General features: G+C 45.9%; 1 protein-coding gene across 1 annotated transcript in view; it reads right to left on the minus strand.

The window, feature by feature from the left end:
* The window catches only part of LRRC2 (leucine rich repeat containing 2), a 1,181,887-nt gene that overhangs the window by 359,972 nt on the left and 809,495 nt on the right, over positions 1–12,420 (minus strand). The window lies entirely within an intron of this gene.

A 12,420-nucleotide genomic window follows, 5' to 3' on the forward strand; every position in this document is an offset into this window, starting at 1 on the left:
TCTTTCCCACACCTCCCCCACCCCGTCCATCTCCTAGGGCCCGACTCTCCAGGTCCCAAACTAGCACCTCAGCCACAACATCTCCGGGACCAGTGGTGCCTGTAGTCACCGGAATCTGGAGTGCCCCGGCCACCAGGGCAGCCAGTGTGGCACAGAGCCACAGCACGGACAGTCCCCCACCTGTCAAACATCAAAAGTTGTCCAGTGCCCGGTGGGAGAGGGGGAAGACTCAAGCCACCAAATCCGCTCCCAGGGGTCCCGGTGGGAGTGTGGAGTCAGCTGCGACACCTTCCAAGTTGGGGAAGGGCCACAATAAACCCGGCAAATCTGGGAAAAGCAGCACTGCGGAGAAGACCGCCATCCTCCCTGCTGCCCAGGAGGCCACCACCATCATCCCCGCTGCCCAGGAGGCCACCGCCAGCACCTGCCCTGCTGCCCAAGAGGACACTGCCAGCACCTGCCCTGCTGCCCAAGAGGCCACCGCCAGCACCTGCCCTGCTGCCCAAGAGGCCACCGCCAGCACCTGCCCTGCTGCCCAAGAGGCCACCGCCAGCACCTGCCCTGCTGCCCAGGAGGCCACCGCCAGCACAAGCACTGCTGGGCTAGAGAGGATCACCAGCACAAGCCCCGCTGGGATAGAGAGGACCGCCAGCACAAGCCCCGCCGGGCTAGAGAGGACTTCCAGCACAAGCCCAGCTGGACTAGAGAGGACCGCCAGCAGCTGAGTCACTGCAAAGGAGCCCACCGCCACAAGCACCTCTGCCAAGGATACCGCCGCCTCAAGCACCGCTGAACAGGGCCCGCCACCACAAGCACCGCTGAACAGGGCCCCCGCTACAAGCATCACTGAACAGGGCCCCGCCGCTACAAGCACCGCTGAACAGGGCCCCGCCGCTACAAGCACTGCGGAACAGGGCACCGGCGCTACAAGCACCGCTGAACAGGGCACTGCCGCTACAAGCACCGCTGAACAGGGCACCGCCGCCTCAAGCACCGCTGAACAGGGCACCGCGCTACAAGCACCGCTGAACAGGGCCCGCCGCTACAAGCACTGCTGAACAGGGCACTGCCGCCTCAAGCAACACTGAACAGGGCACCGCCGCTACAAGCACGGCTGAACAGGGCACCGCTGCCTCAAGCACTGCTGAACAGGGCACCGCCGCTATAAGCACCGCTGGCCCATGAGTGCCAAGGGCACTGACGCATCTGAGTCCATCACGAGCAGGATGAAGCACTCTAGGCACCATGCCCCCTCCAGAAGCAGTGAAGACTGTCAGACACTACCTCTGTCCTTTGCAGGATGAAGCACTCTGGGCACAATGCCCCCTCCAGAACCAGTGGAGAATCACATCCACTACCTCTGTCCTTAGCAGGATGAAGCACTCTGGGCACCATGCCTCCTCCAGAACCAGTGGAGACTGTCATCCACTACCTCTGTCCTTAGCAGGATGTAGCACTCTGGGCACAATGCCCCCTCCAGAACCAGTGGAGACTGTCATCCACTACCTCTGTCCTTAGCAGGATGAAGCACTCTGGGCACAATGCCCCCTCCAGAACCAGTGGAGAATCACATTGAATACCTCTGTCCTTAGCATGATGAAGCACTCTGGGCACAGTGCCCCCTCCAGAACCAGTGGAGACTGTCATCCACTACCTCTGTCCTTAGCATGATGAAGCACTCTGGGCATAATGCCCCCTCCAGAACCAGTGGAGACTGTCAACCACTACCTCTGTTTTTAGCAGGATGAAGCACTCTGGGCACAATGCCCCCTCCAGAACCAGTGGAGAATCACATCCACTACCTCTGTCCTTAGCAGGATGAAGCACTCTGGGCACAATGCCCCCTGCCGAACCAGTGGAGACTGTCATCCACTACCTCTGTCCTTAGCAGGATGAAGCACTCTGGGCACAATGCCCCCTGCTGAACCAGTGGAGACTGTCATCCACTACCTCTGTCCTTAGCAGGATGAAGCACTCTGGGCACAATGCCCCCTCCAGAACCAGTGGAGAATCACATCCTCTACCTCTGTCCTTAGCAGGATGAAGCACTCTGGGCACAATGCCCCCTCCAGAACCAGTGGAGACTGTTATCCACTTGAGAGACTGTGGCTTTGCACTCCCAAGGATGGAACAGTGGGCAGCCCACCCACTGTAGAGACTTGAGAGACTGTGGCTTTGCACTCCCCAGGATGGAACAGTGGGCATGTGGCCCTCTCGTTGATTTGGCGTTGTGCACTCAACCGGCTGAGGTGCCCCCCCTTCCCTCCCCCTGAGGTGCCTGTTTTCTTGCTATCTGATGCCCCTGCAGTGTTCTATTCATCATGGTCGGGGATCTTGTGTGGGCCTTGCCCATACCGTGTGGGCCCAGTGTTCCACGGACTTCATTGGAGCACTGCCTGGACTACTAAGCTTGGTGTATATGTTGTTTATAGTGTATATATATATTTTTTTTGAGTACTTGATTTTAATATGTTACAATGGTTACACTAATTTCCTTTTGTCTTTGCATTCTTCCAGGGGGGGTTGGGGGGTGTAACTGTAATGTATCATGCTGTATTGGTGTGTGTGTTGTAGTGGGTGAGGGTGGGGGTGTTGCGTGTTGCATGTGTGTCCCCCTGTTTTTACCCTCCCCTGTGTCGTAGGTGCAGTACTCACCGTGGTCCTCAACACCAGCGTCAGAGTGTTAAAGTAGCTGTCTTTGTTGGCGGTTTCCACCACGGTCGTAGTTCCAATTTTTTTACCGCCGGCCTGTTGGCGGTCTTACCGCCGCTTTAACACCGTCCGCCAGGGTTGTAATGACCACCATTGTCTCTTAAGTTAAGCCTGACCACTCTGTGCCAAGATATTGGAGGGAGAGCACATGTTATTTTAAGGTATGTTGGTTACTTACCCTGACTATGATTGTGGTTCCTGCTTGGACAGAGTGCATGCCTCTGCCAACCAGACCCAATTTCTAACAGAACCAATAAATTAAACAGGCCATTTCCGTGTTCAAGGAATGACGTATTCACTTCTCATGCTTGTGTACCTTTGATTCGTGTTCTTCTGTATATGGATTCTAATCAAGCCACTATTTCATCTTAAAAAAATCCTTGTGACCAAGGCTGTTTGAATGCTGGGTAATCCTTTGACCTCCATGCCTTATCATTCACACCTAAATGTTAGATGTAGATACTCCGCAATGTCAGTATATTAATCTAGAGAAAGTATGGACCTCTGACCATAGCTTGGGTAGCTTAACACCACTGACCCAAATCTAGTTGGAGTCCTACCGTCTATGCCATGGATACCTCCTGATCTTGGACACCTACCTGTTTCATCAAAAAGTGAAATAGAACACATGCTTACACATGGACGTATTTCCTAAAACATGATGAAATTGGCATGGCTACTGAGAAAAAGGTATAAAAGGATGTAATACAATGGACTACGGGATACAATGGATCGGGCAAATATAATGATCAGATCTGTGGGATTTTCTATTCCAGACATTAACCACAATTCAGATTCTAAGGTAACAGCACCTACCATGAAGTGGTGACGATACAAATAATACTTTATTAAACTGAAACGAAAAATAAGGATGCCATTGTCATGGTCTAACTAGGTCCCAGTGTTATTTTTCGTTTTGCCAATAGCACTTCTGACACTGCCACCATTGCACTGCAGTATTGTTTGGTGAATTTATACAGACAACCTACTAGGGTTTGGGCATACCAACTAGGCATCATAAGTGAGGTTACTGAACTACAGAAGCAACACAAGCAAGAACTTTAAAACATTTTACTATGAAACTAGAGAATGATACTTCGGATCTTGATTGCATAAAATGTAGTTATAATGCTATATATTGTATTTATGTATGTGGCAAAAATACATTTTTAAGACCCCAAAAGAGAAAGAACGCAGATTTCCTCCAAATCAATCATGCATTACAATTACTCCAAGATGCAGCAAAAACAAAACACCACTCAAAACAGGTCAGTAATGTGGAAGTAAATCCAAGGAATGCTTAGAATTAGTGCTGGCTTAACATTGCCTTTTTTGCATTCTGATGCAGTCCGTGCAAGGTACAAGTGAAAGACCTGGAAACAGAAACCAGACCAAGCTTGTTATTTTTACGTCTAGCATTAGCCAAGACCTTTCTATTTTATTAAAATATTATATATATATAGCTACAGATATATCCCCTTAAAAAACAGAGGTTACAGGGACATTATTGCTAGATTCACATTTTAAACATACAAAACCATTTATAGTTAGAGTTACCCCAAATAACTATAATTCGTGCCCTAAGGTAACTATAACTGCACAGTTTTTTCATTAAACATTTTATTGCAATTATTGCATTGCTGTTATCAATTATGTTATCAAATATGTCATGAGTGCTGTAATTTGAGGGGTAATTAGCAGTGCCTGGCAAGGGCACAAGTTATAGTTATCTTATAGTTATCTTAGGGCACAAGTCATTGGTTCATGGTTTTGTAGTTTTAAAATGTGAGACTAACTATAACGTCCCTGTAAGCTTTGTTTTTTAACTGAATTTCTGTTTTTTAAAATTATATTTGCCAACTATAATGTCCCTGTAACCTTTGTGTTTTTCAGTGAATTTCGATGTTTTTCTAAGGTACAGTAATTTTCATTACTATAAGTTAATCCAACCACCGTCGCGCATGACCTTTGGCCATGCATGGCAACGGTTGACCCTGAGGCCAACCCCTATAAGCACCAAACCTTGCACAATGCACAGCCTTCACCTATGCACAGTGAAGGATGCCCACAAGACCTGGGCTGCAGCCAGACCCTGAAGCCATCGCCCCCTAACCACCAAACCACATGCTGTGAACAGCCCTTTGGCCGTGCACAGCGGTAGTCGGTCGAGGCCTCTATGGGTGCGAGAGCGTGTATCTGGGGGTTAGAGTGGCTGTCAAAGTGGCTGTCTCGGTGTGAGAGTGTGTACATCAGTATTTTAGTGGGTGCATCAGTGTGTTTGTGGGTCTGTGAGTGGACGTGTGAGAGTCTTATTGGATCTGTGACTGGCTAAGTAAATATCTGAGTGGGTCTGTGAGTGGGTGCCTGATGGTCTGACTGGGACTGTGAGTCGTTGCACAAGGGTCTGAATGGGTCTATGAGTGGGTGCATGAGTGCCTGAGGGGTCTGTGAGTGGGTGCCTAAGTGTCTGAATGGGTGTGTGAGTGGGACAAAGATTGAAAGAGACAGATAGAGAGCAAGAGAGAGAGAGAGAGAGAGAGAGAGACTCGCGATCCTGTTGTGATTCTGTGGTAAAAATATATTTTTGGAATGCTTTTGAGCCCAGGGGGGCCCTTTGGGCCAGAGCTAGAAGGTCATGGTGTTCATACCCTGGCCCCTTCGCTGGGACTCAGCTTCAGTCAAGACGGCTGCCAACACTTCCTTGTTGCATTGTTGGCAGCCAATCAGATTTCAGCACAAGACCAGGAGGGGTCGTGAATCCTTCACGTCCCTAGATACACAAATTTGGATTTCCTTACATTTCTCAAAAACTACTGAAAGGATTTACACCAATTAATAAAAAGGGCTCTTTCTGGACCAAGAGCTGCCTTTCTGCCAAACTTGGTGTAATTCCTTCCAGTGTTTTTTTTGCTACCGCAGTTCAAGTTTTTCCCATAGGAATTAACATTTAAAACGCTCTCAATTTAACCCCCCATTTATCTCATTCCCCGCGTGACTTATCACTCTGAAACTTTTCAGAAAGCAGCTTACGTTGTCGTCGAGAAAAGTTTGTTAAGATTCTTTGCCAAAGATATAGGAAAGCAAAAAACGTATTTTTCTTTAGAAACCAGGTCCTAACTATAGCTGCCTAAATATAAAATGCTTACTACTTTCAGCCAGCCTTCTACATCCATTGCTTTGTTGGTGTGGCATTCACACCTTTTTCCCACCCACTACAGTATTCAGCATGGGGCAATGGGTGGGCCCACTTTCGCTTCTGGCTAACTTCATTGTGAGTGACGACAGTCAGCTTTTTCAAGAGGTGACACCTGCACACATATTAGTTCCTTTCCTGCCATGGACTACAATGGCAGTGTGTGTTTCTGAGACAAAAAATAGCTTTGCTCTTTTCTAAATGTTTTAATTTTTTTAATATTGGTGAGAGCTCTATAACTCCCACAATAATGTTTTATAAAAACAAAACAAGCATTGACAAAGCAAAAAGACTGGTAGCAAATGCCAGACAAATTGGCTTAGCTAATGTTTGTTATTTTATATAAGCTCCCAAATGTATAACAAGATGCTATGGCCCAGATTTATGCTAAAGTGCAGTGCTGCACCAAAAATAGCAGTGGTGCGCCACTTATGAAATGCAGGGGTGCATGTATTTAGAGGGATACGGCGCACCCCTGCATTTCCCCCTGCGCTGGAGCTGAGTTAAGCTGCCTAGCGCCAACACAGACAACCTTGCATCATAGTGCAAGGGTGTCTGCATTCAGGGTATAGATTGAATATGTGCACAAAGGTGTCCCTTCCTGCACATAAACAAATCTATAATGGCAATTTGGCACTTTGTTGTGTGCTGCAAAATGCAGCAGACTTAGAAGTACCAAAGCGTAATTTTGAATGTTTGTTTATGTGCAGGAAGGTGTCCCTTCCTGCACGTAAACAATCATCCATGGCATTTTGGTTCTTCTATATGTGCTGTAAAATGCACCACATATTGAAAAAGCAAAAAACAAGGAGGAATATAAGCATTCCTCCTCGTTTTGGCATGCTAGCGCCACCCCTGGGGTTGCGTTAGTCTTTGGCGCTGCCTCAGGTTTATGACAACTCGTACATCTGTGGCAGCGTCAAAAGCAATGGGTGTTGCAGTGGAACGTCCACAGCAACATCCATTGCATGCTCCTCTGACGCAGAAAACTGCATCGGATGGGCCTTATTTACAAGGTGGCGTAACGCCACAAAAAAGTGGCATTACACCTCCTTGTAAATATGGAGCAGTGCTTAGCACCACCGGAGCGTCATGAAAAGTGGCTCTCCGGTGGCGTTAGGGACTCATAAATATGCCCCTATGTTTTTTCCAGATTACGCTAACAAGACCTAGAAGGTACATTTCCTTTCTCTAGTGCACTCTTTTTTTATGAGGGCAGTAGTGGTAGAGTTAGCTATGAGGGAGATGACCCTGGTTGTTCCATCCTGTGGGAAAAACAAGGAAATAAGCAGTAAACTTCCACATACTCTTTTAAACAAAACTTATTGCTTCAATATCCCACATAATGATACAGGAGCTGAGAAGATAATGGCTAGAAAAGATATAAAACAAAGTGGTACAGGGGCAGAATGAAGCACACATCCTGGATGCAGGATGAGGTGCTGAACCACGGAGTTCCAGTTTGAGTCTGAAGGCATCATAAGACATGTGGTAAGGCATTGCATGATTTAGCAATTTGATGTATACGTAACTCAGAAGGCTGGTTATAACTATGTCAGTTAAACCTAATAAAACTGGAGTGTATAATCAAAGACGATTGGGACTCACTAGACCCTGTGCCTAGTGCTGAATTTCAAAAGGAATAAGTGCTAGGGTTCAACGTTTCCGTCAGATGCCTATGGTTGGCACTATCAAAGGCTTGGTGTCAATTACCAAGGCTACTTAGTTTTGATTGCACCTCATACCTCTTTCATTCATCATCAGACACTCCATCAGGTTCACTCTTTGAGATTGTTTTACATCCCTGCTTTCTGCCTTTGTCTCAATGTTCCCACCTTTTTTTGTTCTTCCTTCTTTTCCCCTTTTGGGTTTGTGTATCTACTGCCCTGGCTCAAATTTTGTGATGGTAAAATAAGCATTGATCGTCATAAAATGAGTGGGCAGTCACAACATAAATCAAGCACTTTCTTTGCTGTCATTTTTATGCACATTGCTAAGCTGTTTATATTGTGTACAGTCACTCCTGATGTACTTGATTTAGAGAAAATACTGTATCATAAGCATACAGATTTTGTGGATCCAGGATGGGGCTCAGTGGACACCATCTGCAAATCTGGTTCCCTCTGACAGATTTGCCTGACTCCAAACTATCCTTGTCACTTGTACCTTACTCAGGGCCTCATTTAGATTTAGTTTGAACGGGTTGCTCCTCCACAATGGTGACGAATACCCTCCCTGCCGAAATATAAATTCCATTATTTCCTGTGGGATTTATATTTTGGCGGACGGGATATCCGTCACTTTTGTGACGGAGTAACCCGTCCCTTAAAATCTAAATCAGGCCCTCAGTGACAATGAAGCGAGAGACACTTTCCAGCTCTAATGAGAGACATCTTCCGGTTCTCCTGTTTTGTGAACGGGTCATATCAATCTTTTGTGGTTTAAGAGATCTACTGACTGTGACCTCAAAAAAATGAGTAACATGACAAGGGGCAGTAGACTGATGAAATGCTCATTTGTCTACCACGACAGGCACTGTTTGCTCTGTCGATGTCATTGCATCTCTACCTTTCTGATTATATTATGTTACTTATGTAGTTGAGCAGCACTCACATTCTCTTATTTTTTTTGGTTGAGCAGACCAACTCCCGGACTATTATTTTTGAGGAAATTACAGCTTCGGCCACTTGAGACTTCATCCACATGGCATCGACACATCGTTTTTTCTCTGACCGTCTCCATAATTCTCTGCTTAGGGCCCAGCTCAGAGTTCTCATAATTATATTTAATGAGATTCAGTTTACCAGCAGCGTATCTCTCTCTGACTGTTATTAAAGCTCTGACTTGTGTGAACCTTTCCAATTTCGCAAGACCATTTCTGGTGCACCTCTGATTTAATTGTCAATATAAGTTATAAAGTGTTTCTCACTTATTTTTTCTGATTGATCTAGTTCCTGAAAATAGCTTCATTTTCCTACACTTCAGGCTCACAGTCTTTTATCGAGCTTGGGTTGTTCATGTTCGGAATGCCTTTATAACCACACCGTAATTGTCATCTCAAACTATATGCCATTAGATCCTTACCGGCGTTAGGCTGAATACATTATGTATATTTTGCCTCGATGATAATCCCCTGCTCTTGTGGATCATGAGGTCGCAATGTAAAACCTCCCTTTTCTAAATTGGCAGGTATGATAGTCCCTAAATAATTATCAAAGCTGGGAAATGTGTTTTACACCTTATTACTGTCTTAGCCCATTTGACTTTCAACATGTTTTACTGTAGCTATCTTGAATGAGTCTGCTTCATTTTGACAGAAGTGCACACATAGTGATGGACTGCATTAAATTATCCTCACTCAACCTGTCTGTTACATTTTGATGGAATTCGATTTCTGTCTAACTCTTAAAAAATACTAAATGACTGGTTTGAAATATGCGTGCTTTCCTGGCCCCTCTCTGTACCATATTTGTATGCACAATCGTCTGTTGTATAGTGGATAGATTTATTCATGCATGGTTCTATATATGTAAGATAATTGAACATACTATTTGAAAATATTTCCTCTAGGAGTGTTCAATAAATGTATTGGTCAATTAAAGGATAGAAAGAAGTTGATGAGGGGCCTTTCTGCCGCTCATTTGAGAACTGCAAATCCCAGAATGCCTTTGCATGAATTACACGTCCCAGAATGTTTTTGTGCACATAAAAGCCATGACTGTGTGAATAACGTGAGAATACAGACTAAATACCACTTGAGAAAGACTACAGTCAAAACGCGTTGTGGGGTCTGTTTCATACTTTTGAAAAATAAATGTAAATTGCAAATAGAAGCCTCCGCGAGTGCAGCACCTTTTGTTGGCTGTGAATATATATATATATATATATCTATATATATATATATATATATATATATTTTACCTAGTGGTGGTATCCACTAGGTAGTTATAGTTAGGATCAAGTTTCTATAGAAAGAGTGTTTTTTGTTTTGCTAATGAGTTTGGTGCCGCTTGACGAATCTTCAGGAAATTTTCCAAGAAAATAAAAACACTCACTTGAGCTGCTGTCTGAAAAGTTTTGGGGTGATCTGTCCAGTGGGACCGGGAAAAAGGGGGGTCCCAAAACACTTTTTCCCCATTTATTTTTCCATAGGAAAAATTGAACAGCAATAGCGCCAACACTACTGGATGCAGGTCCTGGTCCAGAAAGTGATCTTTTTTGTTTAGATATAATTCTGGTCTGTAATTTGTGAGAAATTTAAGGAAATCCATATTTGTATATCTAGGGAAGCAAAGGATTCACAACCCCTCCCGATCTCGTGCTGATATCTGATTGGGTGACAACACTTCAACAACAAAGCCGTTGAAGTGTTGTCAGCCATCAAAAGAAGGAATAAAAATACAAAAGTGGCCAGGGTACGAACACCCTGACCCCTTAGCTATAGTGTTGGGGTCCCAAAGTGACCCTGTGGGCTATAAGCATTTAAAAAAAAAAGAATTACCCCAAATTCACAACGGAGCTGCCCATCTGCGGTAAAAAAATTAAAAAATAACAAGCATGGGCTCCTGCGCTTGTCTTTAAATGAGCCCCCAGGTGGGCCGGCTCCCAGGGGCACTTTTTTCTTTTTAATAGGGGAGCCTTCTGGCCCCTCCGTAGCCCCAGGGACCACCTCCCCAGGCCGAATGATCTAATAAGAGCGGGCAGCATGCGGCCCCCAGCACTCCAGGGACCACCACCCCTGGGGATCAAAAAAAGCATTCTAACATGGGGGAGGCCTAATGGCCTCCCACACAGCCCCTGGGACCACCACCTCCCTAGGCAAATAATGTAATAGAAGAGGGGGGCGCGTGGCCCTCTGCAGCTTGGGGTATCACAACCTCCTTGGGGCTAAATTCCAAATAATTAAAGGGGGGTCTGTTTCAGACCCCCCATAGCCCTGGGAATCACCACCTCTGTGGGGCCTCTTCTAAGTTGGAGGGAGGGCGTGTGGCCCCCCTCGAGGAGCCACTGATGGCCCTGGAGACCACGACCCCCCCAGGACCGGCTCCTGCTATGTCCTGAGGTGCCCACCCCGGGACATAGCTGTTTGCTTTGAAGCTGCTGCCAATCCACTGCAAACACTTAATTTTTTTTTTGAGCGAGACCTGTCAAGCAGGTCCTGCTGTCAAAAACTGAAGCTTTCATCTCTGTCTCCTGCACTCAGGTATGTGTTCAGCAACCATGGAGCTGCTGCTTAAAGCAGCTCTTTGGTTGCTGAAGCAATGGGGCCGTGGGGGAGGTTTTGAGGCTTTCCACACCATCCCTGATAGCCCATAAAGGGCTTGTTTAAAAATTAAAAAATTAAAATAAAAAAAATCATGTATGGACCATGGGAGAGCCCTCGAGGTTTCCCCGCAGTACCTGAAAGCCCATAAAAGGCTAAAAAAAAGAGAAAAAACAGCCTTATGGATAGCTGAGTGTGAAGGTCACAGTCCTTCACACTGAGCATTGAGGGTTCGGGTTCAGCCAATCTCGTTTCCCTCTTTTTTTTTTTTTTTTTACTACAAATGATTGAGACTCATACTAAAAAGTAGTCTTACTCTTTTTAAATGGCAAATACATTTTTCTTTTTAATTCGTCCAGAAATATCTCATTCTAAGTATGTCATATATTAAAGCATAAAAAACTCTCTTTTCCTGTCACTCTTTCTGTCTCTCTCTCTCTATCTCTTTTAATCTTTATCCCTCTCACATACCCAATCAGACATTTACGCACCCACTCACAGTCCCACTCAGACACTCACACACCCACTCATAGACCTACTCAGACCCTCCTTCACCCACTCACAGCCCAAGTCAGACCCTCACACACCCACAGACCCACTGACACCCTCATACACCTACTCACAGACCCGCACACACACTGTTGCACCCACTAAAACACTGATGTACACACTCACACCCAGACAGACAATCTGACAGCCACTCTCACTCCCAGATACACCCTTTCACACCTTTTCTCAGATCCAGAGAGGCCATGGCCAACTCCCACCACACACGGCCAAACGATCATGCACAGCATGGGGTTGGGTGGTTAGAGGGGTCTGGCTGCAGGCCAGGTCTTGTGGGGAAGCTCACCTGTGCACAGGGGAAGGCCGTGCATGGTGCAAGGTTGGGTGCTTACAGGGGGTTGTTCTCAGGGCCTAGCCAGAGGCCAGACCCTTTAGCCAACCACCGCCATGCACGGCCTTCAGAGGTTGGATTAACGTATAGTAATGAAAATCAATATATGTTAAAAAAAAACATAATAATTCTCTAACCTCTTAGCTGCTGGGCCTTTCCCCCCCCAGTGCTGAGCCCTTTTTTGGCTATTTGGGGTAGTTCGCGCTTAGGCCTTCATAACTTTTTGTCCACATAAGCTATCCACGCCAAATTTGCGTCCTTTTTTTCCAACATTCTAGGGATTCTAATGGTACCCAGAGTTTGTGGTTTGCCCTGGAGGAGACCAAGAAAATTGCCAAAATACAGTGAAAATTT

This window comes from Pleurodeles waltl, chromosome 1_1, assembly GCF_031143425.1.
Source record: "Pleurodeles waltl isolate 20211129_DDA chromosome 1_1, aPleWal1.hap1.20221129, whole genome shotgun sequence".
NCBI lineage: Eukaryota > Metazoa > Chordata > Amphibia > Caudata > Salamandridae > Pleurodeles > Pleurodeles waltl.